The sequence below is a fragment of the Macaca mulatta genome, chromosome 1, assembly GCF_049350105.2.
Source record: "Macaca mulatta isolate MMU2019108-1 chromosome 1, T2T-MMU8v2.0, whole genome shotgun sequence".
NCBI classification, from domain to species: domain Eukaryota; kingdom Metazoa; phylum Chordata; class Mammalia; order Primates; family Cercopithecidae; genus Macaca; species Macaca mulatta.
This window is the reverse complement of record NC_133406.1, coordinates 51,377,464-51,400,916: the sequence shown is the minus strand read 5'-3', so window position 1 is coordinate 51,400,916 and position 23,453 is coordinate 51,377,464.

Below are 23,453 nucleotides of genomic sequence, written 5' to 3'. Positions count from 1 at the left end.
AGTCCCATTAAGGGATGAATAGAATCACCTCAATCATGTGGAACAAAATAGAAGAATCAGATCTGAACCAGCAAAATTGCGTTAATTTCTCTCTACAATCAGCCATATTATTTGCATTTTCAACATATTTTTATATATTTTTGCGAGAAAAAAAATGGTTTAGAATGAGGCTTTCCATGTCCTTTATTCTGCCCAGAAATAAACTTCTGGATTCTAAAATACATTTGGTATTACCTAGAGGACTTGTGAAAACACAGATTCCTGAGCTCCACCTGCAGAATTTTTAAATCAGGAGCTCTGGAGTGAGACCCAAGAAATTGTGTTTCTAACAAGTTTCCAGGTGATGCTGCTGCTGCTGCTAATTTGAGACCACTGAATGTGAGAAAGCTTGGACTCTTACTAAGTACAGCTTGGATAATTTCTTGATTGCAGCCTACTCAATAGATAATAATTTTGATTAATCTTCATACTCTCCTCCTTTTAAAATTATTCAAAAAAAAAAACCTGAAAAAATATAAATTGTGTCCTAATAATGTAACAGCTGGGGAGGCATAGTCTATATTTTTTCTCCTAATCAGAAGATCAGAATAATATGAAGGGAGGAAGGGAGGAAGGGAGGAAGGGAGGAAGGGAGGAAGTGAGGAAGGGAGGGAGGGAGGGAGGGAAAGGAGGGAGAATGAAATAAAGAAATAAATTAGTTTCAAGGGCTTCATAGATAAAAGATGTCTTAAAAAATAATGATAACAAAATGAATGCCCTTTGTCTGAAAAGTGGACTTAGAAGACCTCAGAATCTGTCCATTCTGGTAATTTTACAAACTATATCTCTTGTTCTCAGATCATTTTTCTTTCAATTCTCAGCTGCCAAGATAAGTGTTCAGTTACAATAATTTGTTGATGGGCTTATTAATTTCATTGGGGGCCTCTAATTGAGTTCCTTAATCCTCTAATTGAGTTCCTTAATCTGACTACAATGAAAAGTTTCTATAGACCTTATTTAATATGAATGCTTTGATCAATTAACAATTATGAAGGTAATCAATTTTAAATAGGACATATTTATAAGTTTAAAACATTTCACAGGACACTTACCTAGTTATTTATTTTGTTTCTTTCATGGAAGAATAATTGAAACAAAGGCAGTCTACCTACAGCAAATAATAGTCACTCATAAATATTTGATAATTTCATCTTAAAATACAGTTTTATTTCAGACATTATTACAAATATGTAAAAGATTCTTACAGAATCCAGTCCCTTTCTACTTGTGACTCTTATACCTTTTCAGACCACAGTAAAGAAATAAAGTTTGAACTAGCTACCTATATATTACAGATCTATTTTAATATTTACAACATAAATAAATGGACATTACCCTGTCCAAAACAAAAATAGCACTGACAAAAGATCAGCATACAACAGGTGTCTTATCCACCTGTTGGCTATTTATGTGCCCAGAATTTCCTAGATTCAGCATAGTAGAAAGAATGTAAGATGCAGTCTGGCACCTAAGAAGTTGGCACTCTAGACTGGAAGACAATGAGGTGTTGACATTAAGTCAGGATGAATAAATGAGTCGTCATGCCATAGAAAATACAAGAGAGATTGCTATGGGTAGTAAGAAAAATCTTGACCTTATTTTGGAAGAATGAGCCTCATGAATTTAGCTAGAAGAGAGTGAGGGTGTCTTCTGCAGAACAGCTCTTGGTAAATTCACAGGCTCAGCATACAAGTATGACTAGCATGGGGGGCTAGCCTGCCTTACCATTACAACAGTAAGGGTTATGCTTTTCCCACCCTGACACCTCATTCTAGATATGGAATGGTAGACATGTAGATTTTAAATTTGGTATTGTTTAGGTGACAAGCTGTTGATGGTGAAAAAGAACTATTTAAGCACCAGGTAGAATTGCATGTATTCTGGAAGCATAGTTAGGTCTTAAATAAAATTCAGCTATTTATTTATTGCTAAAATAATAACTATTCAATACATTCAAATGACCTCTATCTAGTTAAAATTAAATATGTTTGTATTTCTATCTTGAACCTCTTTCATCCTTCATATGTGTAGTTCTGCTGCTTTCTTCTCAAAAGCCTGTACATACAAAGTTTGCAGGCCTTTGTTGAGGTGTAGTCTTGTTAAGTATGTCAATCTTTTGTCAGTACTATTTTTGTTTTGGACAGGGTAATATCTATTTATTTATGTTGGAAATATTAAAACAGATCTGTAATATATAGGTAGCTAGTTCAAACTTTATTTCCAAAAATACTTCTTGTGGGTCATAAAAATATAAATACCTTTCTAGATCGATAGAAGTGTGTGTTTTTTGTCGGGGGGCGGGTAAATGCAGATACTATGACTCTTACTTTTGATAACGTTAAGAAAGCAGCTGTGTTTCTGAATTCCTGGCAGTTTCTGTACAAATGAAGTCCATATAATTACTGGATACTTTTCATTAAAGTTTTGTGCAGATGTTGACAAAGATGGTTCCTTGAAAGGAACAAATGTGCATATTATTTTATATTTTTTGACACAGAGTTTCATTCTGTCACTCAGGCTGGAGTGCAGTGATGTGATCTTGGCTCGCTGCAGCCTCCGCCTCTGCTGGTCTCAAACTCCTGACCTCAGGTGATCTGCCCGCCTAAAGTGTATGTAGAAAGATGTGGCCTCAGGCAGGCACAGCAATCGAACAGTTTTTAAAGAATTAACACTTTACTTTTTCTGCCAAATATAAAGAAAGAGAGAAAAAGACCCAGTATATAAAACTTCTGCACCCAAACTGATGGTCTTTAAACATCTCTTCTATATGATATGTTATTTTCACTGTCTAGAAAATATACAATAGCCTGGAAAAAAACCTTATGTGGCCACATATTGGTGTTTCAAAAACAGAATCTAGCCTTCAATAAATTAAGCAATCTTTGTATCTCCAATCAACTCATCACAGACAAGAGACATTTTGTAAGTTGGAAATCTACCAAATAAATGTATTTCCAGGAAATGGAAAATTTTTGCACACTTTATTTTAATAATACAGAATCTGAAGTTAAGACAAAAATATTATAACTAAATGCTGCTGCAAATTTCAGTCACATAGTTCAATATTATGTCACTATGCGGAATGAGAATGTAGTTAATTCAATATTTTTGTGTGTTCTAAAAAGAGAAGGTACCTAAAGTATGAGATCATTTCACTTTGGTTGATTAGAGCAACTTAAAGTAATGAAAGAACTTGGATTTTAAAGGTAGGTATCTTGATTAATTTCTATTATCTTTTGTTTACTTGCTATGTAGCCATGTAGAAGTACTTCAGTTATTTGAGCTTAATTTCTTTTATCTTTATACAGCGATAGCCCCTGCCTACCACGTTCTTTCAACCATCATTTGAGATAATAGATACAAAACTAAATTTGTAAAGTGTAACACACTAGTATACTTTTACAAAACAGTGTGTTTAAAATCAGAACACCTGTTTCAAGTCTCATCTTTTTTAGCTTTGTGAATTTGGAAAAGTCATTATGTTGCTTCAAATCCTTGAACCTCTTTCATCCTTCATATGTGTAGTTCTCAAAGTGTGGTCTCCAACCTAAAACATCAGCATCACTTGGGAACTTTTTAAAAATGCAAATTCTCAGGCGCTACTCCAGATCCCCTGAATTATCCACCATGGAGCTGGGCCCATCACTCTGTGTTTTCACAAGCCCTCCAGGTAATTTTAATGCATCCTAAAGTTTGGCAAAAAACTTTACTGCTGAACAAAGGAAACAACATCAGCCTCCAAAACTGTTGTGAGGATCATCATTAGAATCACCTGGGAGGTATATGTAGTATATGTATATATGTATATTTATATACATGTATGTGTATATGTGTGCGTGTGTGTGTGCGCACATATACAAGACAGGTGACACCAAAACACCTGGAGTTCCCTCCATTAATTGTCAACTGGTTACTGCAACTATGCCCATTGTCCACAAACATGATTGGACTTTTTGTGTCTTCAATATTTCTCTGCCAAACTGGCCAGAAAAATGTCTGTGGAGCCCGAGCATCCTGAAGTCAAGAGTGTAGCAGTGCATTGCACAGCCTTTTCCTCCTCATCCCCATCAGATTTAGCCACTGCTCTGGAACAATAGAGAGAAACTTGTGGGGTGTTCTCTCTTCTCTCATAGCACTCCCACCCTTTTTGTTTTTTTGTTTTGTTTTGTTTTCTTTTTAAGAACTCAAGCTTGAGAAACTCAAAATCCAGACAAGTTAGTTATTGTCTTCAAAGAATGTCTACTTTCTATTAGGCAATAAAACTCGCTTTAGACAAAAAAGGACAAAGCTTAATCACAAACACTGATTATCATCACAATACATGATCTTACAATCCTACTATACCATACTAGTTTAAGGCAAATACCTAGGTAAATTGTTTTTGTTTTGGTTCTCCATTTAAATTTGCAAAAATTGAGCCAAAGTGTAATTGAACAGACTGAATGCCATATTGGGCTTAAAATACATTTCTAACTTAAATCAATTGTGTTTGATTTAATTATTTAGGAGAAAAACATGCCAGTTCTATACCAAAAAAAGCTTTGGCTAAATCAGTAAAATTGTCCAAATAATTGACCATTTAACTTCCCTAACATATTCTAGCCCGACTCAAATTGTGTAAAGGGCTTATATGTAATAAGGATATGAGAAGCCACCCAATAAACATGGCACATAATACAACAGCATCAATTGTGTGCAATGAGTGTGAACACCTTTAAAACAAGGAGAGTAAATGGAATATAATGCAAGACTTAAAGAAATTAGAAAAACCTCAAGCTTGTGTTGCCTACTGTGAGTTTTATAACTAATCCCTTTCACATATCCCACCCCTATTTCCGTATGCTCATGTTGTTTCCTTTATCAGTGCAGGTACAAACACAGAAAAGTTTGAGCTCACAATAACATGAAAAAGGATAATGATGTAAAGGAGTGATTCAGTCATAGAGCTTATCAAGGCTGCAAAGACTACTGTGCTTGAACTATCAGGATAATTGAGGTCAAAGAAATATAGAAACAATTTCTTAAACCCTTTTCTCTTTTATACATGTAAAATAAACAGCAATTTCATAAACGTCAACTCCAATCTGTTAGTAAAATAGTAATGTTAAATCAATATGTTGTCTCATAAAAACACAGGTGACATTGATTAACATATTTTATACTATCTCAATTAGGAAGTCAAAAATATAATACTGTAAGCATTACTACATATACAGTCATGCACTGCATAAAGACATTTCAGTCAACAACAAACCACATATGTCGTAGTGGTCTCATAAGATTATAATGAAGCTGAAAAAATACTATTATCTAGTGACACTGTAGCCTTTATAAAATCATAGTGTGTTCGTAATCGGTGGGTTCTTGGTCTCACTGACCAAGAATGAAGCCACGGATTCTCGCAGTGAGTGTTACAGTTTTTAAAGATGGTGTGTCCGGAGCTTGTTCCTTCAGACCTTCAGATGTGTCTGGAGCTTCTTCCTTCTAGTGGCTTCGTAGTCTCACTGACAGGAGTGAAGCTGCACACCTTCATGGTGAGTGTTACAGCCCTTAAAGGTGGCATGTCTGGAGTTGTTCATTCTTTCCAGTGGGTTCGTGGTCTCACTGGCTTCAGGAGTGAAGCTGCAGACCTTGGCAGTGAGGGCTATAGCTCTTAAAGGCAGCATGGACCCAGAGCCAGCAGCAGCAAGACTTATTGTAAAGAGTGAAAGAATAAAGCTTCCACACTGTGGAAGATGACCAGAGGGTTGCCGCTGGCTGGCTCAGGCAGCCTGCTTTATTCCCTTATCTGGCCCCACCCACATTCTGCTGATTGGTTCATTTTACAGAGCGCTGATTGGACCGTTTTGACAGGGTGCTCACTGGTGCCTTCACGATCCCTGAGCTGGACACAGAGTGCTAGACAGAAAAGTTCTCCAAGTCCCCACTAGGTTAGCTAGATACAGAGCACCGATTGGTGTATTTACAAACCTTGAGCTAGACACAGAGTACTGATTGGTGTATTAACAAACCCTGAGCTAGACACAGAGTGCCGATTGGTGCGTTTACAATCCTTTAGCTAGACACAGAGTGCTAGACAGAAAAGTTCTCCCAGTCCCCACTAGGTTAGCTAGATGCAGAGTACTGATTGGTGTATTCACAAATGGTGAGCTAGACACAGAATGCTGATTGGTGAGTTTACCATTCCTTAGCTAGACACAAAAGTTCTCCAAGTCCCCACTAGGTTAGCTAGATACAGAGTACTGATTGGTGTATTTACAAACCCTGAGCTAGACACAGAGTGCTGATTGGTGCATTTACCATCCCTTAGTTAGACATAAAAATTCTCCAAGTCCCCACTAGACTCGGGAGCCTAGCCGGCTTCATCTAGTGGATCCCACACCAGGCCTATAGTCGGAGCTGCCCGCCAGTCCTGAGCCACGCCTGCACTCCTCAGCCCTTGGGTGGTCGATGGGACTGAGCACCATGGAGCAGGGGGCAGTGCCAGTCCCGGAGGCTCGGGCCATGTGGGAGCCCACTGCGGAGGGGGGCTCAGACATGGCGGGCTGCAGGTCCCCAGCCCTGCACCACTGGGAGGTGGCTGAGGCCTGGCGAGAATTCCAGCGTGCATGCGGGCCTGCAGTGCTGGGGGACCAGGCGCAACCTCTGCAGCTTCTGGCCTAGGTGCTAAGCCCCTCACTGCCCTGGGCTCGTGGCGCGGACTGGCTGCTTCGAGTGCGGGACCTGCCTAGCTAGTCCTAGCCCGCGCCCCGCGCCCATGCCCACGGGAACTTGGCTGGCCTGTGAGCATCACGCGCAGCCCGGGTTCCCACCTGCACCTCTCCCTCCACACCTCCCCGCAAGCAGAGGGAGTCGGCTCCATCCTCAGCCAGCCCAGAGAGGGGCTCCCACAATGCAGTGGTGGGCTGAAGAGTTCCTCAAGCGCCACCAGAGTGGACGCAGCCTAGGACGAGGAGGCGCTGAGAGTGAGGGCTGCTAGCACATTATCACCTCTCAATAGGGCAAGACATTACCTTTTCTATGCTTAGATACACAAATACTTGCCATTTTATTACAGTTGCCTACAGTAGTTACTACAATAACATGCTGTACAGGTTTATAGCCCAGGAGCAATAGGATATCCTTTATAGGTTTAGGTAAATACACTCAGTAGTGCTCATGATAATAAAATCATCTAAGAACACATTTCTCAGATTGCATCTTCATTATTAAGTGATGCATGACTGCATGTACATACACACACACACACACACACGATTGTATTTGTGACCAAGTAAAAAAAACTTGATTTTCAACAAATAGACAAATACAGATGAACACACAACCCTTGAGAACCAAACTTTCATTCTAACAAAACTTCAACATATATTCAGAAATTTGTACCAAATATCTCAATATTAATCCTGATAAATTTAGGTTAGTGTTTAATCATCCATAAATGAAATTAGGAACATTTTAATAGCTGCAGGATGACTGTATTAGTCCTTCTCACACTGCTGGAAAGACATACATGAAACTGGGTAATTTATAAAGAAAAGAGATTTAATTGGCTCATGGCTCTGTTCAGGCCTCTGCTTCTGGGGAGGCCTCAGGAAACTTAAAATCATGGCAGAAGGGTAAAAGCTGGCACATCTTCACATGGTCAGCAGGAGACAGAGTAAAGTGGGAAGTGTCATACACTTTCAAACAACCAGATCTTATGAGAACTCATTCACTATCAGGAGAACAGAAAGGAGGAAATCCATCCCCATGATTCAATCACCTCCCACCAGGTCCTTCCCCCAACACTGGGGATTACAATTTAACATGAGGTTTGGGTGGAGACACAGAACCAAACCATATCAATGACTAAAGAGTCTGATGTTAAACAGATATCACTCAAAAGTTCAGAAAAGTACTAAATCATTCAAAATTTGATGGTATTTTTTAGAATGAAACTTGAGAATTATATTTACCTATACAGAATAAACAAGCTTGTCTCCAAATTCACAAAAAGATACTGGCTAGGTGGTATACTTAAAGTATTAACGATTACACACAAAAATCTAGTCAAAATTAGACATCATGAAAGTTATTCTTTTTGTTGCTGTTACTTATCTAAATGTATCCTCATTTTAATACTTGTATTCTTTATTCAAATGAATAAAACATATTTATACCTATAAGATTAACAAATGTCAAAAAGTTCAATAGTATACAGTATTGTCATGGGTAAGTGATACAGGATATTTTCATGACCCCTTTGCCGAACTTGGGATTGGGGGGCGTGGCTCATTTACTCAGCCTGCCCCTGTCTACCCCTCATGGGAGGGAGCATGTGAGCCAACAAGTGCAGGAACTGGAGCGAGTGCTTTTGGGCACCGGCAGGAAAAAAACTCCATTTACTGGGCTCGCTGTTCTCAACCCCTTGTGGGAGGGGACACATAGGCTATGCATAGGGGATCCAACTGGCCGCTTTTGGGCGCAGGTAGGAGCAACCTCCATGAGGGCCTGCAGCAGCGTCCAAGTAGGGGTGCCCGTGATCCCGGAAGCCTCAGAGGGTATATTATGATGCTCTTTCAGCCCTGCCACCTGCGGAGAGCTTAAGTGTTAACAGCTCAGTGGGCCCTTTGCCTCATCACGTGGGTAGCTGCTTGATGTGACAGCCTTTCTGGGTACCCATACCCGGTGCATCCTGAATTCTGTCCACTTCCCAAAAGGAATGAGGTCATATAGACTAATTGAAGGGTGGTGAATGTGGAGAATTTTACTGAGTGATGAAAGCGGCTCTCAGCAGGGAGGGGAGCGGGAAAGAGAATGGGAAGAGAAGGTTACTCTCCTGTAAAGTCAAACTGCCTCTCTGCCTTTTTCTTCGGAAGTCAAGTTGCCTCTCCCTGATGCCCAGCCACTTCTTCCTAACATCCAGCTGCTTCTCCTGTCTGCCAGCTGAATCTGAAGGTTTTAGAGGCACAGGATGTGGGGGTGCGGAAATGCCACAGGTAGTTTAGGAAAAAGCAACATTCAAGCAGGAAAACAGGGATGCATGTTCTCATGTTGGGCTGCAGGTTTCAGGCTTTTAGGCTTGCAGGTGGGGTTTTGCCAGGGACATGCCCTTGTCTGCCTAGAATTACTCTGCCTCCTGCCTCTACCATTGTATCATTGGGAAAAACTGGTGGGATTGGCAAATTTGACAACTTCTATGTAACACAATTTAGCAATATCTATCAAAATTAAGTATACATACAACTTTGACACAGCAATTTGGCTATATTTGTTCTACATGTAAGATAAATAGTTATAGCAAATATACGTAAACATATATTTGTACATATTTTATGACATTAGTTACTGTATATTCCAAACCAGTCATAATAGCGAAGACCTGGAAAAAAATTTACTGATTAATGTGATACTGGTTAATAAATCATTCACTAAAAAATGCAACTGTTAAAAATAATGTATCTAAACATATATAAAATGATTTCTAAGATATAAGTGATAATCAACCTTAATTATCCTAACAACATGTATTAGAAAGAATAATCTTTGTGGCATGAACAAATGTGTAAATAAAATATGTCTAAATTCATAGCAACCATTGGAAATATACATTTTGAATGTAATTTTGAGGTTTCTCTTGGAGAGTATCTAGATGGCTGGGAAACAAGTAAGGAAGGGAGATACATTTTTAAAAATATTTAAATTTTAAATTTTATGCCATTTGCATGAATTATATATTCAGAAAATTAAATTTAGAGAGGAAAATAATTCCAGTTAATGTTTTCCCGATTCACTGCTCAGAGAAATGAAGTATATTTGTGATAAGTAAAATGTCTGGCATTCCTCTTCATACATTTGTGTGTGTGTGTGTGTGTGCGTGTTTATGTATGCATTAACTGAGTCTCCATTTTACAAATGAGAAAATTGAAGCTCAGAAGGATTCAGTAATTTTCTCAAAGTCTAACAGCAATTAAGTAGCAGAGCCTAAAGTTGATTCAGTTTTATTTAACATCAAAGCTTGTGGTCTAACTACCATATTACAGGTGCTCTTTAAAAATTCGTCACAACTGATATCTCAAAATGTCAGTTTTGAACTTTTAAATTGCTATTCACTGCCAAATTGCCAAATTTAACCTTTTTATCTCCCAATAATGTGTTCTACCCAAATAGTTGCTGTCTTTTATAGTAAACACCCCCACTTTTAAAGTTCAACTGTTTCTGTATCAACACTAGCACAGAATCTTATAGCCACTAGCACATTTATTTAGAAAGTCTTTCTGAAACATTGGCCTTTTTGCTTTCTGAATTATGCTACTTATGCTTTAAAAACCTAAAAAAAAAAGTCAATTACTGGTTATTGACACACAGTAAGAGGAAATGAGTCCTGGTTGATAGTGATATAAATTGATAATTTCAAATTCTGAACTCATTTCATAGCTGTACAAATGTTTTTGAAGTGTGACTTTTATTAAGCCTCTTAACCCCTGGAAATTTCATCTCTGAAAGGGTAGCTTGCAAAATGTACCTGTCCTCTATGGGATATTATGAGCTCTCATTAATTAATGCTTTGTAGAGCACTTTGAGATTTGGTTTGAATGGTGCTACATCAATGCAAAGTATCAGTAAGACACTTAAAAATCAAATTGTCACCTGCTCCAGGGACTCAAGTAAAGCCTGTAGTTTGCTGATAATGAAGTCAGTGCTTGTGTGTCTTTTTTTTTTTTTTTTTTTTTGAAGTTAGGGTAGAGTTTATTAGACCAACATTTTAATAAGAATATTTGGGAGCCTAACAGTATAATAGAGATACGTAAATATGGCCAAATCTCAATTACTTGAGCAGATTAATTGATTTATGAATTAACTGTGGTCAAAATGGGTGGGAGCTCCTTTACCTTTCCTGCACTACTTCGTGGCTTAAAGCACTGGCTGATCCTTAAAGGACCAACTCAGGAAGCAGAAAAGGCATGGAGTCATGTATAGAGACCCTGTGGATGATGCTGGAAGGTCTGGGTTGCCTAGTTTTCTTTTCTTTTTTTTTTTTTCTTCATGTTTTTAAAAATTATTATTATACTTTAAGTTCTAGGGTACATGTGCATAACGTGCAGGTTTGTTACATATGTATACTTGTGCCATGTTGGTGTGCTGTACCCATCAACTCGTCAGCACCCATCAACTCGTCTTTTACATCCAGTATAACTCCCAGTGCAATCCCTCCCCCATCCCCCCTCCCCATAATAGGCATGGTGTGTGATGTTCCCCTTCCCAAGTCCAAGTGATCTCATTGTTCAGTTCCCACCTATGAGTGAGAACATGCAGTGTTTGGTTTTCTGTTCTTGCGATAGTTTGCTGAGAATGATGGTTTCCAGCTGCATCCATGTCCCTACAAAGGACACAAACTCATCCTTTTTTATGACTGCATAATATTCCATGGTGTATATGTGCCACATTCTTAATCCAGTCTGTCACTGATGGACATTTGGGTATTCACAATTGCTTCAAAGAGAATAAAATACCTAGGAATCCAACTTACAAGGGATGTAAAGGACCTCTTCAAGGAGAACTACAAACCACTGCTCAGTGAAATCAAAGAGGACACAAACAAATGGAAGAACATACCATGCTCATGGATAGGAAGAATCAATATCGTGAAAATGGCCGTACTGCCCAAGGTAATTTATAGATTCAATGCTATCCCCATCAAGTTACCAATGAGTTTCTTCACAGGATTGGAAAAAACTACTTTAAAGTTCATATGGAACCAAAAAAGAGCCCGCATTGCCAAGACAATCCTAAGTCAAAAGAACAAAGCTGGAGGCATCATGCTACTACCTGACTTCAAACTAAATATCAAACTGAAACTTTTGGTTATATTTTTCTCCTAGATAAACGAAAAATTCTTTAATATTGCCTGAGAACACACTTATCTACAGTTTCCTGTACTTTCTACTAGAAAACATGACAGCTGAATCCCAGAAAGAAAATGGACACTTATCCTGCAATTCTGTCCAATCCAATCACAGATTAGAATTAGCAGTGAATCTAAGCAACAGAAGTATAGCATATACCATAACAGCAGAATAAGAGTAATGTTCCAACATCCAAACTAGTTCACAGGAAAAAAATAAGAAAGAGTGTTCAAAAAATTAATACACTTAAAATGTAGGAAATAAAAGATTTTTAACAAGTATAATTTGGATAGATATTTTAGCAAACCTAAATGATATGCTATGTAAACCAAAAGGACAAATAAAGATTGAAAAATGATCAAAACAAGACCAGTCAAGTATTAACAAGAAACATTTTTTCAAAGGCTAATGTACTTTGTTAATATTAGGCTAAATACATTTTGAAACAAACAAACAAAAAACCTTACAAACTATTTTAGATTGAAAATATCTCCATGATACTTTATAACTCTTCAGAACTGGTAAAAGTTTATTCTCCTATCCCTGAACCAAGGTCCTAACAAAGCAGGTGACCAAAAGTGGTTGGATTTTGTGCTAAATACAAAGTTAAAGCCAATGGGAACTCATTACAGATTATATGTGGTGTGTAAAAGGAGATGAGTCAAAGATGACTCAAAGATTTATGACTATAACAATTAGAAAAATGGAATTGCCAATGAAGGAAAACAAATCTAAGATAAGAAGTGCTAAGGAAGCAAAAAACTTAATTTTAGAATATTTAAAATGTTATCTAGTATAAATTATCTTTAAATATTCTAACCTGCAAATAACGACAGAGCCAAAAAGTAAGCATAGTTTATAAAGCATTATAGAAAAAATGAAAGAAAACATGAAATATATCAATTATTACCTATTAGAATAGAATCAATGCCAAAAGTTATTTATTTAAATAAATATGAATTACTTAAACTCCCTTTGTAAAAGATGAATTTTCTCAACTAAGTTTAAAATATATACTATGTAGAAGAAAAACTGATGATAAAAATATACAGGGAGATTGAAAATGCATAAAGTATGTCAAAATAAAGTAAACAAAAAGCAGAATATTAATATAATATTAGTTAAAGTGAGAATCCAGATTAAAGGCTTTAAATTTTTTAAATACTTGATTTAAATGAATCAGATTCTGTTGATACAAAGTTTAATCTATAGTGATTATATAAGATGAATGAACATTTTATACAGGAATAACATAGCATCAAAATACCTACAAATTGGCCTGGCAAGGTGGCTCACACCTGTAATCCCAGTACTTTGGGAGGCTGAGGTGGGCTGATCACAAGGTCAAGAGATTGAGACCATCCTGGCCAACATGGTGAAACCACATCTTTACTAAAATACAAAAATTAGCTGGGCATGATGGTGCACGCTTGTAGTCCCAGCTACTCGGGAGGCCGAGGCAGGAGAATTGCTTGAACCTGGGAGGCAGAGGCGGAGGTTACAGTGAGCCGAGTTCATGCCACTGCACTGCACTCCAGTCTGGCAACAAAGCGAGATTCCATCTAAAATACACACACACACACACACACACACACACACACATTTATATATACACATATATACATATATATATACACAAATTATCTTTAATTTTTAGATGTTGACTTTAATAAAACCCACACTTATTTTTCCACACTGACGTCTGAATTCTCTTTCTTACTTTCAGCTTTCATACAGTAGCTCTCTAATGATATTTTCAAGCTATCCCAAACTGGCATTGCCTGCCAGCCAATGCTGCAGGGATTCTAGTCTTTGCCAACACTAATGCATCAGGGTTAAGAGGTGAGCACTTTTAAAGGCACCAGTTTCTGGTGAAAATGAGACACCCCCAACCCGGCCCTTTGCACTTGCAATGTTTTCTAATTACTTAATCAGAATCTCCCATGTGAATAATAAGGTTGCCATGAGAATAAGGAGCAGCAGCACAAAAATAGTTTATGAACAAAATTATAGTTTAGTTCATAGATTGTTGAAATGTTGATTTATTTTTAACTTAATAACTCAAATATTTGCAAGATACTGAGAAAATTTGGGATGTGGAGAAACATCAAGTGCTTATGCTTTAGTAAAATATATATATATATATTCTATTCACATAAATAATCATTTGGAATGTATGTGCTTAATATACCCTGTAAACACCCAGATATATTGAACATAATATATTTCATGTTTATCCTTTCTGCAGGAGGTTTAAACATCTTGGCTTGATTTCTTAGACATAGTTATGTAAGCTGCTCTGGTCAGTGAAAAGAGGGCATAAGTTACTAGGGTCATATCTGGCAGACACTATAATAGCCAGTTCATACTTTGATCATTTCTTTTCTCCTTTAGTCGTGGTTTCTGCCAATATTCAGATAGTAGCTGATACCTTCTTCTGGATTCCAGAGTGAGGACTGTGATGAAACCCAACAGAACCCCCAGCCAGCTCATATATGCTTAGTGCACGGGCAAGAAATAAATTTTTGTTGTCTTTTTAAATGTGTCAAGACAGCATCGCCTCTATTTTTAATCAGAAACCAAATTTGGGAAATTGGCCCCCAGTTCAGATTATTGCAGATGACTGACCCTTTCAGGCATTCCAAATTATTCAAAGTAACTGAATGAAAGCCAAAGTGCACTTCGATTTGTAGACAGTTTTAATTGACATGGCCTTGCTTATAGTGGTTTTGACCTTAGAAGGAGCCCTAGAATACATTCATGAAACATTAGGGAAAATATGCACATTCACTTCTTATGCTTCACTTAGCCTGTGGTTTAAAAAATTAGAATTTGCTGTGCCCAGAATGTAAATTCACTTTAATGACATTTTTCTATTGAGCTTTCCTTAGATGTTTATCTTTTAAAAAGAACTCCAATTTTATTTATTTTGTTTTTATCCTTAATTATTTATTTGATCTGCCACAATTAAAATTTAACCTTATCTAGAAAGACAATGAATGGTCTGATCATCTCTTTTTTGTATTATAAATGTATCTAGCTTAAGTGTTAAAAATAATTTCATCTAAAAGCTGTTAAGAGAAAAAAATATATGTTTTTTGTTAAAATGCTTAGTGTCTAAATTGTAAAATAATTAGGAACACATATCTTACAGAATCCAAATAAGGTGGGTCACATTGTGTAACAGCTTGATAGATACTGCAGACATTTGATCTCCTGTGTGACTCTGTTTTTTATATCACTATAATATTTTCAAAAATATTTTCTTCCATTTTATTCTCAAAACAAAATTCTGAAATTGTTAACATAAATATTTTTATTACATCATTGCCAGCAAAGATAATGTGGCATAGAAAGATTCTTGGCCAAGAAAACAGAGGCATAAAATTTAATGCTAGAGCATAAAGATTAAACTCTATAGCCACTGGGTTTTAGTTTAGTTCTTATACCTTGCACCATCATTGTGTTTTACATCTCTTCTTATTTGATTACCTAATTTGTTTGGGAATTTTCAGACTCTCTGAGTAACAACACCACTTGCACTTCATTTTCTTATATGCTTTAACTATGTGAAATAGGTGTTCCTAAATAATAGATAGGAATTTTTTTATGAATGTGTGGGAAATACTTGAGGTTCTAAATATGAGTTTCCAATTCCTAGTTCATTTTGGAAATACAACCCTTCCAAAAATTTGTCTTTATATCTACCTGATTCCAATCTACTTCCAATAATCACATTTGGATTCTAGTTTCTTGACATATGCACCAAAATAGCTATATTTCTTTTCCTCTTGCCCTCATGCCTCTCTTTCAAATTAATGATAAATTACTTTGAAATTTTAGGCTTCAGTGAAAGAAGTATTAGTTAGGCGCAAAAATTATTGCAGTTTTTCCTATTGAAATTAATGGCAAAAACCACAATTACTTTTTGCACCAACCTAATACAACCTTGAGCTTTTTCCCCTGAATCATTTTATCTAATTAAAAACTTTTACTTGACCACATTATCTTAAGTTGAACTTTTCCTTGAGGCACAATAATTCATTGAGGGTAATTAACAGTAAGTGTGAAAACTGTACTCTTAATTTGGTCTTTGTCACAATGTTGAGCCAAGGTCACTCAAAATTTTCTCAAGACTTTCTTACACCTACTTACTGGTTAGGTTTAAGAAGCAGCTGCCTTTTTTAAGCCTCTTAAATCCTCAGATTTCTGAGTATTTTGTATCCTTCTCATTACTGCTTGAAAATTAACCAATTCCTTCAAATTTCATTTTTCTCATGATACCGTGTTAAATACAGCCAATAGGAAATAAGAGAAACTAGCAATATTCTGCGTTTAACTTTATCTCACAGTCAGAAATTCATTACATGCATAGGCTGCCTCCCATATTACTAGAGGTAATTCTTTTACATAAGATTTGTCACTCAGTGACATGAATTAATGTCTATAAAGTCTCTGATATATCTTGTCTTCCTGGTAAGTTAATGACCCATATTTATTTATTTTTCAGTAGCAACAACACTCAAATTTGTTGCCCTGTTTACCTTTTAATGGTGCCACTAGATGAAGAGAAGCTATGTATTAGTCCATTCTCATGCTGCTAATACAGGCATACCTGAAACTGGGTAATTTATAAAGAAAAGAGATTTAATTGACTCAGTTTTGCACGGCTGGGTAGGCCTCAGGAAACTTACAATCATGGTGGGAGGGAAAGCAAACATGTCCTTCTTCAAATGGCGGCAGGAGAGACAAGTGCCAAGGAAAGGAGGAAAAGTCTCTGATAAAACCATCAGATTTCATGAGAACTCACTATCACGAGAAGAGCAGCATGGGGGTAACTGCCCCCATGATTTAATTACTTGCCCACGTGAGTATTATGGGAACTACAATTCAAGATGAGATTTGGGTGGGGACACAGTCAAACCATATCAAGCTGTTAATATCAATGTAGGCCAACTTACCTATCTTTTCCTTCATAATCAGTGCTAAAGATGTCCTATTTTAGAAATGTTTGCCTCATAAATTTATAACATTTTATATTGTATCTAAAATATATATGCTTAGCTTTGAATTTGAGATATACAATCTAACAGGATATGTATGCGTGTTTATTAATTTTATAATTTTAAATATGGTGTAGGGTAGAAGTTTTTTTTTTTTTTTTTTTTTTTTTTGCATATGGATGTCCAATTAATATATCATCACTTTTTAAAAGACTGCTTTTTCACTACTCTTCTATATGGCTACTTTGGTCATTAAGTTTCTATATATGCATGCATTTATTTCTGGACTTCATTCTTCTGTTCTTCTATCTGTATGTCCTATGAAAAGCTTCACTTTCTTAATTATAATACTATATATATTTATAATAATTCTTAATATATCAAGAATATATTAAGGTCTCCTTTTATCACAATATCCAAGATTATCAGCTATGCATAACCTATTAAATTTCCAAATATAATAAATTATAGAATCTACTTGTTAATATTAGAAAAGAACAATCTCATCACAAATTAAGGATTGAAGTGAAACTATAGAAAATTTGTAAAGAAATAACACACTGAAATTATTTGTTGTTCTAATCCACAAACATGGTATTAATATGTTCCCTCATTTACTTAGACTTTCTTCTTTCTACTTTTGTTTTTCTCTGAGTAGAGGTCTTAATTTCTTTTGTTATGAAGAGCTTGGAAATTACCAGCCCTGTGCAGATATTTTACTTCCAATTTCCTACCTTCTACTTGACCAAAGTTTTGTCTCTGCTGTCCTCTGCATAGCTATTAATATCTAAATTTCTATTGAATTCATCTAATGCTCCTAAAATTCAGAGTCAATTTCTCATGTCTACTTTATTTTTTCTCTCCAGGGAATCTCCCTACTTTTCTGTAAGCTTAAATATTCTACTGTAAGTGTGTTTTTTATCCAGATTTTCTAGCTTTTAATAATAGAAAAATAAAAAACAGAAGGTTTTTCAGCTAGTTAATCGACCACAGTGCCAAAGGCAGAAGTCATTGGAAATACCTTTGCCTTTCATCATACATCTTTGGGTACTATTTGATTTACGTTTTGTGTTGTATTTGAATTACTTTAAAAATAAGTAATTCAAAAAATTGAATGCCCAAATACTCAAGTTTGATCCCCTAAATAACAATTCATACATCAAGAAACAGAGGCTTCTATACCTACTCTAGAATATATGTTTCAGTTCTTCTGTATTGATTTTCTTTTTGTTATGCAATGCCTAAATCATTCTATATGGAAGTTTTTATATACCAGCAATGTTTAATGTGCTTTTCATTTATCTGAGCCAATAAACCATTTTAGATTACACAATTCTATGAATTTAAGGGTTATTGACTGAATGTTTTCCCCAAAATATGTATGTTGAAGCTCTAATTTCCAGTGTGATGATATTTGGAGGTAGAGACTTTAGGAGGTAATTAGGTCATGAGCGGAGAGCCCTCCTCATACATGGGATGAGAACCCTTACAAGAGCCACAAGAGGGATGATCTCTCTGTCTGGCATGGGAAAATATAATAAAAACACAGCCATCTGCAAACCAGGAAGAGGGTCCTCACCAGACCCTGGATCTGCAGGTGCTTTGATCTCACTTTCCATGTTTCAGAACTATGAGAAATGTTTGTTGTTTAAGACATCCAGTTTATGGAATTTTTATTACAGCAATCTGAACTGATTATGACACCAAGGATAGAGCTAGTAACTGCTTAACAGAAACTGGCTAATGAATGTATTCAGACCTCAAGACAACTATGCTTATTATACTTTGTTTCTCTAGTCACTCAGCACTGAGTCTTGAAAATAAAATTTTATTATAAAAAATATAGAATTCTCAAATGTACCTATATTATGCATATAATACCAATAGCTGTACAAGTCAAAACCATAAATAGTATTTGCATTTTGCATATGTTCTCATTTTTTAATATTATACATAAATAAGCTGAATTATGTTTAAAAGGTTAAATATGCTCTCTTCATCTGCCAGTTTGTAGCTCCTGATTTCTTTAAACTGAATTAAATAGAAGTACATCGAAAGCTGTGAAAGACACAACAATCAATATTTAGACATTATCCTGTTCTTATCAGGCACTGTTGTTGCACTAACAGGCAACTTCATTAAAGACTTTAAAAATAAAATATCTGGGTTCAAACGTGCCAAGGAAACTAGTTTAAGACTCGGCAATTATAACTGGAGGGGAGCCATCTTAAAAGATATGGTTGTTGAATAATAAAAGCATAATGGCATTTATCTGTATAAAGTCTGACATCAGGTTGAATAAGAGGGCAGAATTAAATAACTGAGTTCATAATACATAATTGAAATGCACACAATCTTTCAAAAACTAACATCTTAGTTTCCCTGCCATTATATTCACCTTTTCCAACCTTGAAATTTTCCCGTCCAAATTCCCCATTAAATCTTCACTGAGTACTTGAGATGATCTTTGAACACATATTGATTTATTCTAACAGAAATAACTCTAACATTTCTCTTTAACCCTTTAGTTGAATAACCATCTATCCAAAAATATATAAATACTTGTGGAAACTGTGTATAATACAGAAATATAATTTCAAGCACATTTCTTGATAGTCTGTAAAATATCTGCTGAATCACTGATACATTTAAGTGTTTGAATTTCAAAAGACTACCATGTTATGGTTTGAATATGGCCCTCAAAGTTTACATGTTGGAAACTTAATCCTCAGTGCAACAGTGTTGAGAAAGGGGACCTGTAAAAGGTATGATTAAGTCATCTCGGCTCTAGTTTGAGCCCTTTCTCTCTCTTTTTTTCTCTCTCTCCCTCCCTCCCTCCCTCCCTCTCTCTATATATCTCTCTCCCTCTCTTTCTCTCTCTCCCATGCATGTGCACACACACATTTTCTTGCCCTTCTGCCTTCCGCAATAGGATGACACAGCCAGACAACTCTTGCCAGATGTAAGTCCCTCGACCTTGGAATTCCTATCCTTCAGAACCGTAAGAAATACATTTATTCAATATAGTGAGACCCCATCTCTACAAAAAATAAAATTTAGCCAGGCATAGTGGTGTGTGCCTGCATTTCCAGCTACTCAGGAAGCTGAAGCAGAAGGACAGCTTGAGCCCAAGAGATTGAGCCTGCAGTGAGCTATGATTATAACACTGCATTCCAGCCTAGGCAACAGAGCAAGACCCCTATCTCTATAAAAATGAGAACTGTTTAAAAACAAATTTATTTCTTTATAAATTACCCAGTCTGTGGTATTGTCATAACAACATAAAACATGCTAAGACAGAAAATTGATCCCAAGAAGTGGGGTATCTAAACTGAGGGACCTCAAAATGTGAAAGTTTTGGAACTGGGTAATGGGTAGAAGGTAGAAGAATCTGGAGAATTAGGCTAGGAGAAAACCTAGGTTGCTGTAAATGGAGCATTAAGGACAATTCTAGTGAGAGCTCAGAAGAAAAGAAGAGCTGTAGGAAAATTTTGGAACTTAGACATTACTTAACGATTATGATTAGAATGGTGGCAGAAATAATAGACAGTAAATGCCGTTCTAATGAGATCTCAGATGGAAATGAGAAACAAAGTGTTGGAAACTGGAGTAAAGTATGTCTTTATATCGAGTTGCAATTAACTTGGCAGAATTGTGTCCAAGTCCTAGGACTTATGGAAGGCAGAACTTAAGAGTGATGAACTAGGGTATCTGAGAGAAGATATATCCAAGCAGAAAAGTATTCAAGGTGCTGCATGGCTTCTTCTAGCCACTTATAGTAAAATCAGAAAAAAATGAGACGTGATTTAAAGACAGAATTTATAATTTAAAGCAAACAGAGTGGAAATATTTTGAAAACTCTCAGCCTGGCCAAGTAAAATTTTTTTTAAGTGTGTTTGGGAGAGAATACTAAGGATGTGGCAAAGGGACCATTTGCTAAAGACATGAATATGGATAGAAAAAAAGACAGGTTCTAGTCATCAGGATGATGGGAGGATAACTCTAAAGGTTTTCCACAAATCTGAGACAAGCTAGGACCTTGAAGGCAAAATTTCCAGAGAGTCAACTGTGGGATCTCAGCATTCATTTCCCAGGGTTGTCTTGGGACTGTACTCCCTGCATTCCAGCACAGTGCCACAGCTCACCTTCCCCAGTCATGGTTCAAGATGGCCCAGGTGTGGCCATGCAAGCATTAATCCTTGGCAGTGTCCATATGGTGCTAATTCTGCAGATGCACAGAGTGCCAAAGCTGTGGGGTATGTCAGCCTGCACACAGATTTTGAAAGATGTCATAGACAGCCTAGGAGCCCAGGTAGAGACTTGTCACAGGGACACAGCCACTGCAAAGAACCCCTACTAAGGTAATGCCTACTGGAGCCATAGGAGTAGGGCTGCTATTGGGATGAAATTAATGTATTTTGCATGTGAAAAGAATATGAATGTGTGGGCTCCGTGGGAGGTAGTCTATGACCAGAATATGTCCCCTGAAGCTCATGTGTTGGAAACTTAATCCCTCATGCAACAGTGTTGAGAAGTGAGACCTTAACCTAACCTTAAGATTAGGTTATGAGAGCTTTGCCTTCGTTAATGGATTTAATACCATTATCCCTTGAGGGAGGTTAGTAATTGCAGGGGTAGGTTCCTGATAAAAGAATGGGTTTGTCTCCCTTCCCCATCTCTCCTCTCTCTATATAGATATCTCTTACCTTCTCTCATTCTCTTGCCCTTTTGCCTCCCATTATAGAATGACACAGCAAGAAGGCCCTCACAAGATGTAGACGCTTGACCTTGGACTTATCAGCCTCCAGAACTGTAAGAAATAACTGTTTTTCTTTATAGATCATCCAGTCTCTTAGAATTGATGATTCTTTATAGAATCCAGTCTATTCTATAGCAACACCAAACAGATTAAGACACCGCAAAAAGGAAAACATTTAGCACTAAAATCACCATGTATTAGGGAAGTGTGTTAGAAGATATGAGCTATACATTCTAATTCTATTGAAAGTTGTTTTAAGTTATTTGCCTAAAGTCAGAGAAAATATACCACATACTTTAATAAAAGAACCTTTTATTCTTGTTTCCATATTTTCAAGTAGTGAGTCTGGATGAATAATCTGTCTTCTATTGTGTTTTGGTTATAGATGGAGGAACTTCTATCTTAGAATGGCTAAATAACTAGTTTTTATTTTAAACTATCTGGGTTAAAAAATAGTTGAAGCTGTTAAACTCAAAAGTTATGTCGGCAAAATGTTGTTTAAAATATCAGATTTGATAGAGAAAATCAAAGCAATATAAATTAACCCATGAAGGCAGGAGAAAATTAGGATGTAGATGAGAAGCGTAATAAGAGAGAATGGGAAGTATGGAGAAAGAAGGGGAGTAGATAGGCAAGAAGAGATAGGAGAGAAGAGAGAGAGAAGGGGAGGAGGCAAAGAGGATAGAAAGGAAGGTAGAGAAGGTAGGTAGCCTGCTAGGATGACCTGAACACCATCTACTAAAGACATATTTCTGCTTTAAAAACATGTCATTGATTCTGGCATTGATTAAATAAAAATTACTCTTCTCAGTATAAAACTTAAAATCCTTTATTACCTAACCTCTGCCTACTTACTAGCTGCAACTCTTGCCACTGTTCAATATAAACCCTCAGTTCAAACCATATCAAGTTACCTACAACTGGTTTCTGTACTAACCTTTTTCGGAGCACTGGGCACATGCTGATCTTTCCATGTGGTGTTCCCTTTTCCTCCCTCCCTACCTCTTCATTTGCCATAGTCTATCCTTAATCTTCTAAGTCCTTCATTTATTCTTTCATATCAGCTCTAATCTTGACTTCTTTGTAAAGTGTTCCTTAATCTGTCCTCCTTTTCAGGAACTGTTGGGGGTTCCCCTTCAGTGCTCACTTGGCAACTTGTACAAACCTTTGTTCCAGCACCTAACACTTGCATTGTGATGTACACAAATTTGAGCTTAGGACTCATACTGAAGTATATAACATATGAGTATATTTGATTCATAATGAGTATTAGGACTGAACTTTACCCATCACTGAGGATGAGTTCATTTCTAAACTCTTAGGAATTCACAAATGTTTATTATGAAAAATTAGTCGACGTTAATTATTGTGAGATTGGGTGAATGAACAAAGCTAATTATGAATATAATTCCTTTTAAAGAAATCCATGTATAAATGAATTGTGCAATTCATTTATGTTGGCCAAATTTGTTTGGTAATTTCTAGTCCTTTCTTATAGTGTGTGGATGATAGACCTAAACTAACATTTACTGATTGCAAAATGAACTTTTCATAAAGGAGCAAGAATGCTGTGAAGAAGAAATCTACAAAGAGTTCATAAAGTTCAAAACATGCCAATTCTGTACAAAATAAGGTCTGTGGAGCTCAGGGTGCTATTGCTGCTGAGCTTGCAGGAGCATTTGGTAATTAATCCAAGCTTTGGAGAATTTCAAATGTTGGCAAACATGTTTTAAATTTTAAATCTGTTGTTTGAAGGGGTATTCCCAA